This window comes from Malania oleifera, chromosome 6 (genome assembly GCF_029873635.1).
Source record: "Malania oleifera isolate guangnan ecotype guangnan chromosome 6, ASM2987363v1, whole genome shotgun sequence".
NCBI lineage: Eukaryota > Viridiplantae > Streptophyta > Magnoliopsida > Santalales > Ximeniaceae > Malania > Malania oleifera.
Window position 1 is genome coordinate 6361665 of NC_080422.1, and position 17526 is coordinate 6379190.

Consider the following 17526-nt stretch of genomic DNA (forward strand, 5'->3'; position numbering starts at 1 on the left):
TCTTCAAACTGTATGTCAAGCTTCACTTCAAAGATTGTTTAAAAAAGTATTTAATAGATTTTATGTCAACACTTGGTATAGCAAATTATAAAATCCCATTATATAACCTAGAGATATTACTAACCATTTCTTATGAATAAATGAATTGTAAAGTAAATATAGACACTCCATTTTGTCAGGGCTCTATATAGCAAAAATGGACCATTCACTTTAACTTATATTCATTTTGTATAGTTTCAAATGGAAATAAAAAAAAATGAATACATGGAAAATAAAAAAAATTTGAATACATGGGAAATAAGAAAAAAAATAGAAAAAATGAAAGGAAAAATCTAGTGGGCCAGCACCTTCATGTTTGCACCTGCATACACACAAGAAAGTTTCAGTTAATAAATCAGAATAAAATCAACTGATTAGTTTTGAATTTGTTGTAAAAATAATGCCTCTTCCAACAATGCACAACAAAATAAACATTGTAAAAAATCAAATAATACTATATGCAACAATCTCAATTGTGAAATATAGAATTATTCCACAACCATAGTAATATAAAAAAAGTAAAGATAAGAGCAACGACACCAAGAATTACGAGGTTCGGCAAAGCCTACATCCACGGGAGCAATCAGTAATAGATTTTACTACGAAAATCAAAGATACACACTCAATCATCTTCTTCCCTTCTCTCACCCCTCTCTTACTCTCTTATATGTCAAAATATGTGCAGAAGAACATATATAACAAGCCCTCGGAGGCTTCCCTCCAAATCCCCAACCGTCACACCGTTTACATTCAAAATTCAAATATTTTCTCGCAGCCCAGCGATCACTCATCAACGAGAACAGGGCACTCGTCGATGAGCCAGAGAAGGCCACTCGTCAACTAGTGAATCCACTCGTCGACAAGTCTTTGCTGTTGCCCTGCACCAATAACACATCCATATGTTTTTTTCTCTTTGTTTATAAACTCCAAGTATAAGAGCCACACCATAAACAACAGAATTTGATGGACTAATTCAAACTAATTGATCAATTAGACTTTATATTTCATTGATCCATTAAGTTTGATTTGTACAATAAAATTTAATTGGAAATGCTTCTCTTGGTTTACAAATAGAGATTTTCAAAAAAGTGAAGGGGAAGCAAATTAGAGAAAGAACAATTGGAGAAGAAAATTGACAGAGAGAATTGGGGAAGAAAAGATTTAAGGGGAGGAGAAAATTAAGGGAGAGAATTGGAGACAAAAGAGTCAAGGAAAAAAAATTGTGAGAAAAGATGAAAATTTTGAGAAAGAATTATGAGAGAAAGGGAGAAAATTTTTGGAGAAAAGTGTTGAATACTGAAAAGTAAGGAGGAAAAACCCAAGAGATTAAGAGGTTATGAGAAGGTGAGAAGCTGGAAAGTGGCACGTTGAGAGCTTGGTGAGCTTTGGATTTTAGAAGTGAATGTGAGAGAAAGGATATTATTGCAGAGAGTGATAGGTCCATACCCTAATTAAAGCAGGAATTAAGGTAGAAATTATTTAGGTGGCAGTTGAATTTCCATTACTCACCTGCGGGTGGTTCTCCACAAAATCAGGAGAAAAATTCAAATGTGATTGTGACAGTTTTTCTTGAGTGTTTAATCCTCTTCTTTGTATAAATAGGTGTGTGTTGTGAATGTAAAGATCATAAGAAAATAACAGAGTTGAGGGAAGTGAGGCAGAGAAAGATGTGAGAGTTGAGAGAGTTTTGAGTGAGAATTTTATCTTTTCATCCTCCTCTATATTTTTCAGAAAAAACATACTTAGCTATCTCTTTCATGGACGTAGGCCGATATTAGCCGAACCACGTATATCTCGGTGTCCTTTGTGTGTGTTTTCATCTCTGTTTTGTTTAGGTTTCCCAACAAGTGGTATCAAAGCCAGGTTAGAAGGTGTTCGACAAGTTTTTCCGTAACCTCGATTCGGTCATATCATCGTGGAGTTCATGATGATACAGTCACAATGGTGAAAACGATGTTAAAAATGGACTCTGAACAAAGTCACACCGGTCCCTTAAAAATTCAAAATCATCCTCTATTTTTGAGAATTGTTCTACTGCAATTTCAAATTTGCAGGTGGCTGGAGATTGAAGAAGGAGCCACATCACCACCAAGGCCCAGTGCCATGTCATCACTGGGTCCAATGCCATATCATCACTAGACCCTACTACCACGTCATCACTAGGCCTACTGCCATGGCATCGCATGTCCCACTACCACGTCATCGCACGACCCACTGCCACGTCATCAGCGCCACCTCAGCAAACAATGTCATAATGGCCAAAGAATATTTTGTCAGTTAGGGAATATTCCGTTACTGAGTTAACTCACTTTAGAACGAGTTTTTGGGCTGAGTCAGCCTATTTCAGGTCAGTTTTTGATAGGTCAGACTTTTTCTAAGGTTTTTGGGTCATTTCGGACATAATCGTGCAGTCGATTTTGTGTGATTCCACTCCAATTATATTGTTTAAGCAAGTAAGAACCAAAAACTCAAATCCATTCTATGGAGGTTTCAGGATCTGGAGCAATAGTTAAATTAACGGCATCAAATTATACTTTATGGAGTCCGAGGATGGAGGATTTCTTGAATTGTAAGGATCTGGCAGATTCATTGGAAAATGAATGTAAGAGACCCGAATCAATTTCTGTAGAAAATTGGAATAAAATGAATAGGAAAACTGTTGGTTTTATTAGACAATGGATAGACCATAGTGTATTCCATTATGTGTCCCAGGAGATCGAAGCCTATAACCTCTGGAAAGAGTTGGAGGATATGTATCAGGCTAAGACGGCTAGAAATAAAGGCCTCTTTATGAGACGATTAACAAGCATGAAACTGAAAAGCGAAACCTCTATAGTTGAGCACACCAGTGAGTTTCAAAACCTGGTGAACCAGCTCGTCAACGTAGAGTTGAAGCTTGATGATGAAGTTGAAGCCTTATTATTGCTTAGTTCTCTGCTATATAATTGGGAGATGTTGATAGTATCCCAAGGAAATTCAGCTCTTGGAGGAAAACTTACCTTGTTATTGGTCAAGAATGCTTTACTCAGTGAAGAAGCCAGACCAAAGGAAGCAGACATGGATCAAATAGATGCCCTTGTCACCAAAAATAGAGGAAGACCTCAAGCAAAAGCGAGAGGTAGGAGTACATGCAAGAGCAGAGGCAGAAGTAGAGGATGGTCTCAGACAAGTGATGAGAAAAATTAACGAGGTAAATATGTTTGTTTTTATTGTGGCATTGTAGGACTTGTTAAAAGGAATTGCCGCAAATTTCCAAGAAATCAAGGTCAAAGCAGCAACCAGCCGAAGAAGGAAGGGGGTGAATCTCTAGTCACCCATATGGGGGATGTATCACTTCTCTCAGCAGATGAAAAGACTTGCCTTCATGTAGCAAGGTAAGATATTGAGTAGATGGCAGAAAAATCAGCTTCATACCATGCCACTCCCCACGGTAATTTCTTCGCTTCATACAAAATAGGAGGCTTTGGTATTGTAAGGATGAGAAATACAAGTTTTTTAGAGATCGTTGGAGATATTCAAATCAAGACAAATTTTTGCTGCACAATGACTCTAAAGGATGTTCGGCATGTCCCTGACCTTCATCTCAATCTTATTTCTGGAACAACCCTATATCAAAAAAGCTACGACAACCATTTTGGGAATGGTAATTGGATGTTAGAAAAAGGAGTCATGGTTGTCGCTTGGGGACACTTCTGCGGTACCTTGTGACTCACTTGAAAAATGAGCAGCTCGGAAGCTATCCCAAGTATAGGAGTTTTGTCGTGTAATATTAAGCCCAAGGGTTAGATCGTCTCCTCAGGGAATGCGTTTTAATTTCAAAATTTACGTTCGTCCAATCGAAAATAAAAATGTACTGAACTCAGTTCAGATTCGGGATTTTCAAGGTTGTATCAATTTTACTTTTGACAAATTAAATAACACGTGAATTAAAACTCTAAACCTAGCATGCACTGAAATTGAGAGCAAAAATGGAAATTCTAATCTACTCAAGGAAACACTGAAACACGCGCTTATTAAAGATGATAACTTTTAACATGGATTTAAAATATGCATTGAAGGAAAACCTAAAGATGAACTTTTTACTCAAGAACCAACCTTTTTTACGCAATCAATAATTAGAACAGAAATTAAAACTGTAACAACTAAACAATAACGGAAACAAATAAAAATAAAAAATAAAAATAAATCTAATGCTAATATCAATTGAGAAGAGAAAGAAAATAAATAGAATTTAATACTAATCATCCAACAAGGATTCAAAACTTCAAAACATGAATAGAAATTTTACTAAAATTTAACAATAACTAATTAAAAACAAGAGTAAATAAAGAGAAAAGCAAAGAAGAGAGAGAGATATAGAAACAGAGCCATGGGAGCTGGAGAATGCTTGGAGGAGCAGCAGCTGCAATGGACCTCTCGGGTGTTGTCTGGTATGGCAGCAAGGCTGCTGTGTTTGTGGAGGTCTCGGGTGTTGTCTGTTGGTAGAGAAATTTAGGAGCAGCCGAGAGTTGCAGCAGCTAGTTTTGGGGCAGAGGCTTGTGGCTGGAACAGGGGTTGGTATGGCTGTATGTGACCGGAGAAGAAGCTTTCGGAGGGAATCTGCTGCTGCTCGGGTGCTGGCAGTAGATTGCTAATGGCAATAGGCTGCTATTGCTCTTCGGGTGCGTGCTCTATTCGGGGGAGTGCTATGAATGCTGTAGCTATGGATTGAAGAAGTTGCAGGGGCTAGAACTGAAAGTTGATACAAAGAGAAGAGATTAAGGGAGAGAGCAGTCAACGAAGATACAGAGAAAGAGAGAGGACAGGGAACAGCAAGGTGGATAAAGAAGAAGAAGAAGAAGAAGAAGAAGAAGAAGACGAAGGGATAGGAGAAGAGAAGATGTGGCTGGGGCAGCGCCCAACAGGGAAAAAGGAAGAACAAAAGAGTATTTAAATGGGAAAAAGTTGGCTTGCCCTAAACCCACGAGACCAACTTGACCCAACCCGAATTGTTATATTTTTTTTTTTTCATTTTTTTTTCATTCTCTGTTCATCGCAAATATGACTCTTCTGGAGCCCTTTTTTCACAAAAATCAAAACACAAAAGTTGTAGATAATCTTTTCCTCTTTCTCTAGAAATTTGAATTGTCTCGATCGGAGTTTTGACGGAAACATTATACACAAAATACGAATAGGTGTCGGTTTTGGTTCGTAGGACTTTTCCTGCGATAAAAAATTGTCAAAAATTCGTAAATTGTGCAGTAAAGTTAAAGAATCATAAATATGGCACTTTATTAAAATATCAGACATAATTTAACATTTAATTTAAAATATACATCGTAAAGACCGGATTAAAGTGCCCAATTACACAGTTTTGACGCGTAATCACCTTGTACAAGACCTATGTGAAAGCGATGACAGAAAACCTCAATGCAACTAAAGACGGGACATCATCAAATCTATGGAAAAGACTCGAACACATGGGAGAGAAAGAATTTTTCATTTGGGAAACAACATAGAGTCTCGTTTAATTCCTTTACAAAGAGAAGATCAGAGTTGTTGAGTTTAGTACATTCTGATGTTTGTGGTCTTATAGAAGTAGAAACTTTAGGTGGAAACAAATATTTTTTGACATTTATTGATGATGCTTCGCGAAAGGTGTGGGTATATTTTTTGAAACAAAAGACTAGGTATTTAACAACTTCAAGATGTTTCATGCCATGGTGGAAAGAGAAATAGGAAAGAAGTTGAAGTGTCTCTGATCAGACAATGGAGGCGAGCACATTCCCATAGAGTTCAAAGCATACTATGCTGTTCACGGTATCTGACATGAGAAGACGATCCCACGATGTAACGCCCCGACCCTTAAACCCGGGTCCGGCACGTTATACCTGATAAAATTCCTGATAATCCATAATCCATAATATACGCAACGGAAATATAACCATAATCTCCATATAACATAATACCAGAGTTTACTAATTCTAACTACGAACCATAATAAATTAATCATCCACCAGTATTCAATTATATACATGTCTCCAAAACATTATCCACTAATACCAGCATGTTTCACAACCATCATATCTTATAAAACTTAAAACATAAATTATAAAACATAAAATATACATAACAAAATTAACATAAAAATATACCCTTTTTTCTTATATCTTCCAAAAAATGTTATAAAATCTCGAGCTCTCAAAGCTCGATCTTGAGAAATCATGAAAAAGATGAATTCATATTCGGGTGAGATACATCTCAGAAAGGGAAGAAATAATATATTAAAATAGTGTGTGGCCAACATAAGTTAAATAGATATCATTTTATTTCATTTGCAAATTATCATATAACATTGAAATCATTTTCTGAACCTAAACAATCACATGCAAATATTTGACCCACGAGATTACCTGAGGATAGGGGTGATTACCCGCCCATACAAGTAGCACCACTCTGCTCTGATACATTTAGCAACCCGAAGTTCACGATTTAAGCATACCAGAGCACTCACTTTACTCAGTAAGCCCTCAAGTGTTAAATTGATCTCGTACTCACGCGTTCAACAATAGTTTACCGGTAAAGGCCCTAAGGATTGAGAATTCTACCCGCCCATACAAGTAGGTTCCCTCTGCGCTAGTGCGTTATGTAGCTACTGCCACATCTGAAGCTACTAGTGCACTCGCCTTACTCAGCAAGCCCTCAGGCGAAAGGTACGCCTCGCCCAATCGTAACATGTTCTACGTACATACATACTTCTATTATCATAATACATCATTCTTTTCTGTCATTATACATTCATGCATATTCATTCCTGTTCATAACTTAACTTTGCATTTCGTTTCACTTTAAGTGGCTCTTTCCCATTTACATAATTTATATTTGTCATTTCATTTCATTGCCATTTCATCGTCATTTCATTGCATAACATTTCATTTCATTACTTCGTACTTCAGCTGGTCTTTAGCCATCATCAGTTAGTCTACGTAGAAACGTGCTAAATCTGCTAACACAACTCCTTTTAGCTGTCATCAGTTAGTCTACACAGAAGTGTGCTAGATCTGCTAACATGGCTCTCTTTCAGCTATCTTACATTTACATGGTTGCATTTAACATATATAGGCAACATTGTCCATATCATATTTTATTCTCATTGTTTTACTTACTTAGCCTGCATCTTATACATTTAACATATAATTTGCACAGATTCTCACGCCACACAATTTAGCAATAAAATTCATACACTGCCTGTAAAATAAGCCAACCAACACTTAGTGTTTATATACTGAAAATACCTTTCATTTCTTACTTAATTATCCTGAAAATATTTTTCCACTTTCATCAGTTCATTTTTGCATATACATATCTAATAAACAACCCTAAACTCGAAAAAATATATTTTAAACAGTTGGCATTTTACCCATACTAAAACATATACACGTACATATAACACAATTTATTTTTCCATTAAATTCATAAAAATTCTGATTTAATATATATTTTTTCCCTTATCTAATTTCTTGAACTACGCCAATAGGGACTCCGAAAAATACCTGCGGCGCTCACCCGGACCCTGAATCAAAAATTTCTAACTCCAATAAATTATTCCTGAATAAAATATTATTTAAATATTTTCTAGGACTATAATTCCTAAATAAATAAATATACCCTTAAATTTAGCCAAATTGATAAATTTTCCAAATCCCACTCTCGCTTTGGAGTAGGGCCTAGAAAACCCCAATTGAAAAATTACCTACCTCAAAATGACGACAACGACGATTAGGAACCCGTGGTGGTGCCTGATTGTCGATTCAACAGCAAATTTAACTCAAAATTAAGAAATTAGGGAAAATATACCTTTTCCCAGGAATAGGGTCTAAGTCGTTCCCACGACAAATCTGCCCTAGTAAAAATGTTGGTGGCGGAGCTAGGAACCCAATGGCACCTTCCGTTTCCCGATCGGTTGAGTATTCGTCGAGAAATGAGGAGAGAGAGAGAGGCGAAGATGGAGGAGTGGATGGAGACTACTGAGTTGCAGAGAGAGATTGAGAGAGAGGGAGAGAGAGACATATGAAATCCTGAGGCTGAACAGGTTTGTAATTGAATTGGATTTCAAATTGAAATCCAATTCATTTAATTCTATCTTTACATTATTTTATATTATATATATATATATATATATATATATATATATATATGTTTGTGTGTGTGTGTGTGTGTACATATATAATTTAATATACATATCTTTATTTTAATTTTTTTTCCACACTATTCATTTTATTTGTTTATTTAATTAATTATTTCAATAATAATTAATTAATTAATAATTAGTCTTAATTTTTTTTTTCATTGCTTTTTTTTTTTAATACTATTTCTTTTTACTTGTTTATTTAATACATTAATTTAAAATGTTTAACTAATTAATTGATTAATAATTTTAACTTATTAATTTTTTTTTCGGGTTATTACACACGAACCCCACAAAAAAATGGTGTAGTCGAGAGAATGAACCAGACCATCATGGAAAGAGTCAGAATCATGCTTAGTTTAACTAAACTGCCTAAGTTATTCTGGGGTGAAGTAGTTCGTGCCACCTGCTACCTCATCAACAGATCACCTTCTATTTCGTTGCAGTTTGAAGTTCCAAAGAAAGTGTGGTTTGGCAAGGAACCTTCCTAGTATCATCTAAGAGTGTTTGGGTGCAAAGCATTTGCGCATGTATCCAAGGAGCAGAGACAGAAACTTGATGTGAAGTCAACTCCATGCAACTTTATTGACTATGGAGATGAAGAATTTGGATACAGGCTATGGGATCCAGTAGCAAAGAAGCTGATAAAAAGTAGAGATGCTATTTTTAAAGAAAATTATATGTGTTGGCCTTACAAGGCTTAACATCCTATTTTGATGCTAACAAATAAGAGAAACTTAACATATTTGGTTGAGTAATGATATTTCAGGACTCACAAGGTTCAAACATATAAATACTAGAAGTCAAGGATCCATTGTAAGCTTATACTTCAAAGAAGGATGATCATATGAAACTTAAAACATGGACCTCGAGATGATATTTTAAAGCTTGAAGAATATGAGAAAGAGCTTGGAAGTATATCAAAGCTTGAAAAAAAACAAGAAGAAAAAAGAAAGCAAATCAAAAGAAAGCTCAAAGTATATTAAGGCTTGAAGACAAGATGGAGCAAAAGCAAGCATGAAGACTTGAGTGCTTCAAATGTTAAAGTCTTAAGAAGTCTTTATGTAAGTACCTCATTCGATTTCAATATGAATATATGAAACTCCTAAGTAAATTTCTTGGACCTAGATACCTTTTAAAATACTTGAAAAATATTTTTATAAGGTCATAAGTTATTTCAAAAAGTTTAAAATTGTTTTTGGAATGAAAAGCAACAATCTTAGGATTTTCCAAATTCTGTTATTTTTTTCGATATCTGTATTGATGAGTATTTTTATCTATCTAAAACTCTTATTTTAAAAAATGTTCAACATGAAAGTTATGAGATTTTATCTTAGCTTTCTGTTGATACTAAGAACGTCTAATTTAGAGTTATATAGAAAAATATATGACTAAAATATTGAAGGGTGGTCGAAGTTGTTAGCACCTTAGCAAACTGACTGGTCAGCCAATTGACCATAATGAACTGGTATTGTCAGCCAACTGACAGGTTAGCTGATTGACCATTTTGATATGTGTTCAGTCAGCCGACTGACCATCTAATGGAATAAATTTTTGGTAGATAGAAAGGTCTCAGTCTCCTGTCCAGCCGGCTGACCCTGAATAAACACCTACTCAGTCACCTGTCCAGCCAACTGACCCTACGGGAATTTAAATTTTGAACTTCAATGGGAAAATTCTAAAAATTTGTTTTTTAAATTTAAATGTTATAAAAACTTGGGAGACACTCCAAGAAACTTGGGAGACAAGGAAACTCACTCTATAAATATACGGTTTTACAAATCAAATTATACCAAGCAATTGAAAATCAATTCTCAAAGCTAAAACTCTCATACTCTTAAAGCTCTCATGCTCTCATCTTTGCACATCTGAAGTGCTGAGATTTTCTGGAAGCAATTGATCAATCATTCTCCATGTTTCTGAATTGTTGATTCTCATCTAGAAGGAAAACTTGGTGAAATCTCTCTTGACCTTCAATTGCATTGCATATTGATATTTTGATTGAAGTATATAGTATTTGAAATTGTACTAATCCACCCTATCTGAGGGTAATTCTTTGTACACAGATTATTGATCTTGTTCTTGTATATTTGACGATTCAAGGATTGTTTGGATCTTTGCCCAAGTGTGGGATATCGCTTGGAGAGGCATTGCTCTAGCCTAGTGATTGAGTGTTTGAGTGTGGGGTATCTCCTGTAAAGTTTTGTTCCGCCCGGAAAGGAACTGGTTTTAGTGAATCTTTTGGTGGTTTTCCAAAGGCGAGGACATAGGTTGGGGATCAGTTGAACCTCGTAAAAACTCGGTGTCACTCTCTTTCCCTTACTCTCTTTACTTTCAGCATATACGAACTGCGTGGATGTTTTAAATTCTTTAATCATATATACTATGTGGATTAGATATTAAATAAATTTAAGCTTAATTTGTTTTTGGGATTGTGAAAACCGAAAGGGAGTACGTTGGTTGATCCATACTTTTCAGAAACCGTAAGGGAGTACATTGATCGGTGAAACACCTAAAGACTCTTTAAACTGAAAGTTTATTTAACGTCTAAGCTTTTGGAAAGAGTATTGGATTTTATATTGCACTTCATTTTGAGAAAGCAAATTCATTATCACAGGGCTTACATTAACCATAGAGCTTGAATCAAACTTTCATATATACAGGGCGGCAAACAAACAAAAACTGAATCTTATATCCTAGTTTGAATATTGTGGTTGATTGAAAAATTGATTGGTTTGGTTGATTGGTTACTTTGTTGGTATACAATTGTGGATTGAATATTGTTCAAGTGTTTGTTGTGTATTTAATAAATCAACAAGAAATCAAGATTTATTAAAAAGAATTAAAATAAATTTTTAAATCCAATTCACCCCCTCTTGGGACTACATCTTGGTTTTCAATATGTATAAATATTTTGGTAAGTCCACAAAGCTTGCTAGTTCCAGTTCCGGTGCTCAGAATTTCATTGTTGTTCTTGAACAAGTACAGTTGCCCACAGACAATGAAGATTTGCAGGTAGAAATTTCGAAAATAGAACAGGAAGCAGATACCGAGGATGTTGAGCAGGGGGAGCAATTATAACGCCCCAAACCCTTAAACCTAGGTCTGGTGCGTTATACCTGATAATCTGTAATTCAACATATACGCAGCGGAAAAAACATAAATATAATCTCCATAAACAATACCATAATACCATAATATCATAATGTCGTACTACTAGAGTTTACTATCTCTATTTAAATTCCATATTAACCATCCAACACCTGCATTTCCATGGATACATACATCTCCAAAACATTTCAGTATTTTCACAATCATTCCTTTCTCAACAGAGTTAAAACATAAAAACATAAAACATAAACTTAAACTTAAACTTTAACAACTCCTCAGTATATAAAAAATATACCATTTTCTCTTTACAATCCTCAAAAAGCTATAAACCCTTAAGCTCCTAAGCCCGACCTCGAGGATGTCCTGAAAAAAAAACATTCATATTTGGGTGAGACACATCTCAGTAAGAGAAGAAATATACATATTAAAACAGCATGTGGCTTACATGAGGTATATAGATATCATTTTAAATACATTTGCAAATTATTAACATAACTCTGAAATCATTTTCTGAACCTAATCAAACACATGCAAAGATAGGGGTGATTACCCACCCATACAAGTAGCACCCCTCTGCTCTGATATTTAGCTAACCCTAAAGTCACTAATAAAGCATACCAGAGCACTCACCTTATTCAGTAAACCCTCAAGTGTTAGTTTGATCTCGTACTCATACCGTTCAATAATAGCTTACCGGCAAACGCCCTAAGGATAGAAAAATCTACCCACCTATACAAGTAGGTTCCCTCTGCCCTAGTACGTTATGCAGCTACTGTCACATCTGAAGCTACTAGTGCCCTCGCCTTACTCAGCAAGCCCTCAGGCGAAGAGTATGTCTCGCCCAATCGTAACATGTTCTAATAGCATAAATACTTCTAATAACATATTACATTATTATTTCTTCCATTATTCAATCATTCACATCCATTCTTGTTCATAGCTTAAACATAGCGTTACATTTCACTTTAAGTGACTCTTTCCATTTATATCGTTCATGTTTCACATTTCATTCCTTTATCATTTCATTGCCATTACATTACATTTTCCTTTCTTTCCTTCATACTACAGCTGGTTTTTAGCCATCATCAGTTAGTTTACAGCTCCTTTTAGCTATCATCAGTTAGTCTACACAGAAGTGTGTTAGAATCTGTTAACATGGCTGTCTTACATTTACATGGTTGCATTTAGTATACACAAGCAACATAGTCCATAACATATTTTATTCTCAATACTTTACTTACTTAGCCTGCATCTCAAATATTTAACATATATTTACACAGAATCTCATACCACACAATTTAACAGTAAAATTCATATATATTTCTCGTAGAATAAGCCAACCCACATTTAAGATTTGTATGCTGAAAATAAATTTCATTTCTTACTTAATTCCTCAGAAATTACTTTTCACTTTCATCCGTTTACTTTCACATATACATAGTTATATAAGCATTCCTAGGTTCAGAAAACATAGTTTTACATGGCTGGCATTTTATACCCACATGGAAACATATATACTTAAATAAACATAATCCATTTTAATTCATGAAAAACCTAATTTAATATGTAATTTCCCCTTACTTGATTTCTAAACTACGCTGGTAGGATTCCCGAACCGATACCCACAACGTTCACTAGGACCCTGAATCCAAAAATCCTAGTTTAATTAGAATAAATTCCAATTAACTCAAATCTTAAGAAAAATACTTATTTACTACTTCTTAGGCTCCAAATAACAACATTCGTTAAGGAAATTCCAAAATAACTCACTTATCTTGATTTTGGGATGTTTCCCAAACCTCTTAAATCAACGATAAGCTCCTACAGCCTTACAAAGAATGATCCTACGAACCTCGTGGTGGTTTCGAATTGTCAAACCGGGTCAAATCCAGTCCGAAATTGAAGAGATAAGGCTGGTAGGGCCATTTTAGAGAGAAAGAGAGAAGGAAGTTCGCAAGTTCTTGCTGAAAAATGAAAAAAAACTCTATTTATAGGCAGGGTCTCATCGACGAGACACGTGGGTTCGTCGACGAGAAGATACCTTCGTCGATGAAAATCAGAGTTTCAAAATTACTCCCTCAGGATTCCTTCATTGACGAGGAACATAATTCATTGACGAGCTTTAGATGAACACTCGTCGACGAGGATAGGACATTCGTCAACGATGCTTGCTGTTCCTTTTGAAAATCCTTCATTTTCCCCTTATTATCCATTAATCCATTTCATTTATTGTATTTCCTAATTATTTTAAATTTTCGGTTCATTATGTAACAATCCTCTCCGCTAGAAGCTACAGAACCAGAAGTAGTTCTTGAGCAGGGGGAGCATCAATCCCATCTGCTAGAAGCTACAAAACCAAAAGTAGCTCCATCAGTTGAAGAGCCTCAGCCGAGATGATCTTAGAGAAATTGCATATTGATTTCATCAAAGAAATATCCAGAGTCTGAGTATATTCTCCTTATTGATGAGAAAGAGCCAGAGAGTTTTTATAAAACTCAAAATCATCCAGAAAAAGGTAAATGGTTGCAGGCTATGCAGAAAGAGATAAACTCTTTACAAAAAAACTAGACATATAAATTGGTAAGACTTCCTAAAGGAAAGAAAGCGCTAAGAAATAAATGGGTGTACAAGTTCAAGAAAGATGGAAATGGAAAGATCATTGAACATAAAGCTTGGTTGGTTATCAAAGGTTTTCAACAGAAGAAGCGTATCGACTTTTACGAGATTTTCTCACCAGTGGTAAAGATGACTTCAATTCGAATGATACTCGATTTGATAGCAAGTTTGAAATTGGAGCTTGAACAATTGGATGTTAAGACAACCTTTCTTCATGTAGATTTACAGAAAGAAATCTATATGGAACAACCTGAAGGTTTTGAAGTTTTAGGGAAGGAGCATATGGTCTGTGTTGACACGCATCGATTTTAATCTTCCTATCAACAAAATAAATAGCACTAAGAACATTCACAGAAAAAATGTAGATGAGAGATTTTACGTGGTTTGGAAAGATTGCCTACGTCCACAGAGTGTGCACTTGGAGAAAAATTCACTATGAAACGATGGCAGTACAAGATTTGATCGAACTCTCCCCCAGATCCCTTGTACACCCTTTCACCATCCCCAACCAGTGAAGAAAAAATCTTCCTAGAGAGAAAGCCCCCTTTAGCTCTCCTTGTACAAAATGACAAGTAATATACTCTTTTTCCCATGGCTTACAAACATATATATGACACCACACAACCGTTGGATTTAGAGACGATGCAACGGCTGTGATACAAGCCAAAATAAATAAATAAATAAAACATATTTTTTTAACAATCTCCACCTTGGATTTTAATCATAGCCAAAAAAAACATTCCATCCCCATGCTCTGGGATGTTCTGTCAATAATCATTAAGAGACCACATTAACTGAGTCCAGACAACACTTGAACTTAGCTAATGCAATCGGCTTCGTGAGCATATCTGCAACATTTCCATCTGTGTAGATCTTCAATAACTGGAACTTACCACTTTCAACCCAACCTCTAACTACATGGTACCACACGTTAATATGTTTCGTGCGAGAGTGATAGACTTGATTCCTTGCCAAGTGGATCGCACTCTGATTATTACGGAATATGTGTAACCTATCCTGCATAACACCAAGTTCTTGAATCAGTCTAGTTAACCACAAAGCCTCCTTACTAGCCTCTGCCAAAGTTATGTATTCAGCTTCTATAGTAGACAAAACTGTAGAAGGTTACAACATAGCCTTCTAACTACTGGAGCCACCAGCCATGGTAAAAATGAAGCCAAAAGTAGACCTCCTCTTATCCAAATCACCTGCATAATCGGAGTCCACATAACCCTGAACATTACAATCATCAATACTTTCAAACAAGATACCATAATCAGAAGTGCCGCGCAAATATCTGAAAATCTATTTCACCGCATTCCAATGCATTCTTCCTGGATTAGCCATATATTTGCTTACCAAACTAATTGCATATGACAAGTTTGGTCTACTACATACCATAGCATACATTAGACTCCCTATTGCATTGGCATAAGGCACACTAGCTATATCCAACTTATTCTCATCACTAGAAGGACATGGTTTAGCAGACAACTGAAAATGAGCAGCTAGAGGTGTACTTACCATTTTAGCCCTATCCATATTAGACCTTTCCAAGACCTTCTCAATATACTTACCTTGTGACAACCATAGCTTTTCTGTTATCTATCCCTCCTAATTTCCATGCCAAGGATCTTTATAGCTGCACCAAGATCCTTCATCTCAAACTCATCTTGTAACCTGGCTTTCAACACATTCAACTCATCAGTACTGTTAGAGGCAATCAACATGTAATCCACATATAGCATAAAGATCATATATACACCACATTTAAGAAATCTGAAGTAAACACAACTGTCATAACTGCTTCTAATATACCCAATCCTCAACATGTAAGAATCAAACCTCTTATACCATTGTCTAGGGTATTGATATAAACAATAAAGAGACCTATTCAACTTACATACCAGGTGTTCTTTACCTTATTCCACAAACCCCTTTGGTTGCTCCATAAAAATATCTTCCTCCAACTCACCATGAAGGAAAGCTATCTTTACATCCATTTGTTCTAGATCTAAATCATGCATGGCAACCAATGCTAACGAGGATCTAATAGAAGTATGCTTAACAACAGGAGAAAAGATTTCATTGTAATCTATACCTTCTTCATATTTGTATCCTTTTGCTACTAACCAACCTTATATTTTATCCCTTCTGATTCTGAAGTGGGTTCTTTCTTTCTGAAAACCCACTTACAACTAATCAGCTTCCTGTCCTTGGGCTTCTGAACCAACACCCAAGTGTTATTTTTATGAATATACTCCATCTCCTCAACCATGGCTCCAAGCCAACTGTAACGACCTGTTATTTATTCAACATTTTTTTTCTGAATATAATAAATGTCATCTGTCTGAATACTGATAATAACATCTCAGGCCCAAACAACGCTGAGGAAACTCTGTCTGTCATATATAACTAAGCAGCGGTACATAAAACTAGGAACTGCTAAATACAATACAATATACTAGAAAACTATACTGCTCTGCAATATATTTATAATACAAAATACCTAGTGACATCACTAAAATATGATAACTATCCCATAACATAGTTATCTCAAAAATACCTACCCTTCCTACAAGGCAGCTCAAGTCAATCTTTACTTGAGAGCCTGATCTGCTCGCCTAACTAGATCTCTTGAAAAATGATAAGTCACTAGGATGAGACAACACTTAGTAAGTGGAATGCTATTACTAGTGTGTGGCGACTAAGTTAAATAATTAAAATACTGAAATAATATTATAATGTGAGGAAACTGATAAACTGTATAGAATATATTTATCTATCATGTAATCTTAAAATATGGCTGTGTATCTGAATTTACTATCTGAAGGTACTGCTAGTATAATAATATAAATTGATGCTATATGATATATCTGTACATAGGAACTTCTGTTATACCCTAGGATCTGTACATCATGATATATCCCCTCATGATAGGGTTGTGCGGCTCATAGGCTGGACTTACTCTGTTCGGCCCTCTAGGTAAGTCAATCTGTATCATCCACCAATCTGCAATGATCTATGTAGATTTTGGCCCATTGCAATCACTCTGGGCTATCTCAAACCTCTATCATCATCTAACCGGCTACCTCAACCTAGCATGCTGGGGAGACTGTAAATCTCTCCTAGCACAATTAGACGGAATCCACATGCTATTTGAGTCATGTGGTTGCACGTGTCTAAAACTAGCAACGGTACCGTGCTCTACTGTAATTATATCTGTCTGTAATTTCCCCAGGGATCTGATATCGTGTAACACTGTAAACATAAATATATATATACTCATCTTGCTGCTTTTAACATGATTTCAAAAACAAAAAATAACACTATATTTCTAAGCTATATTATCTGTATGCTCTGTATATAATATCTGTGTGCTCTATATATAATATCTGTATACTCTGTATATCTGCTGTAGCATCTTGATGCTATCACTGTATAATCTGTCAAAGTGTTATGGTCTAGAAATCATGTTTTTCTTTAAAAATACTGTAAGTCTCATTCATTTCTAATATTATGAAATATCTGAATATCTGTATATCTGAAATACTGTAAAATCTATATATGCAGGGTACTGTAATAACTCATGC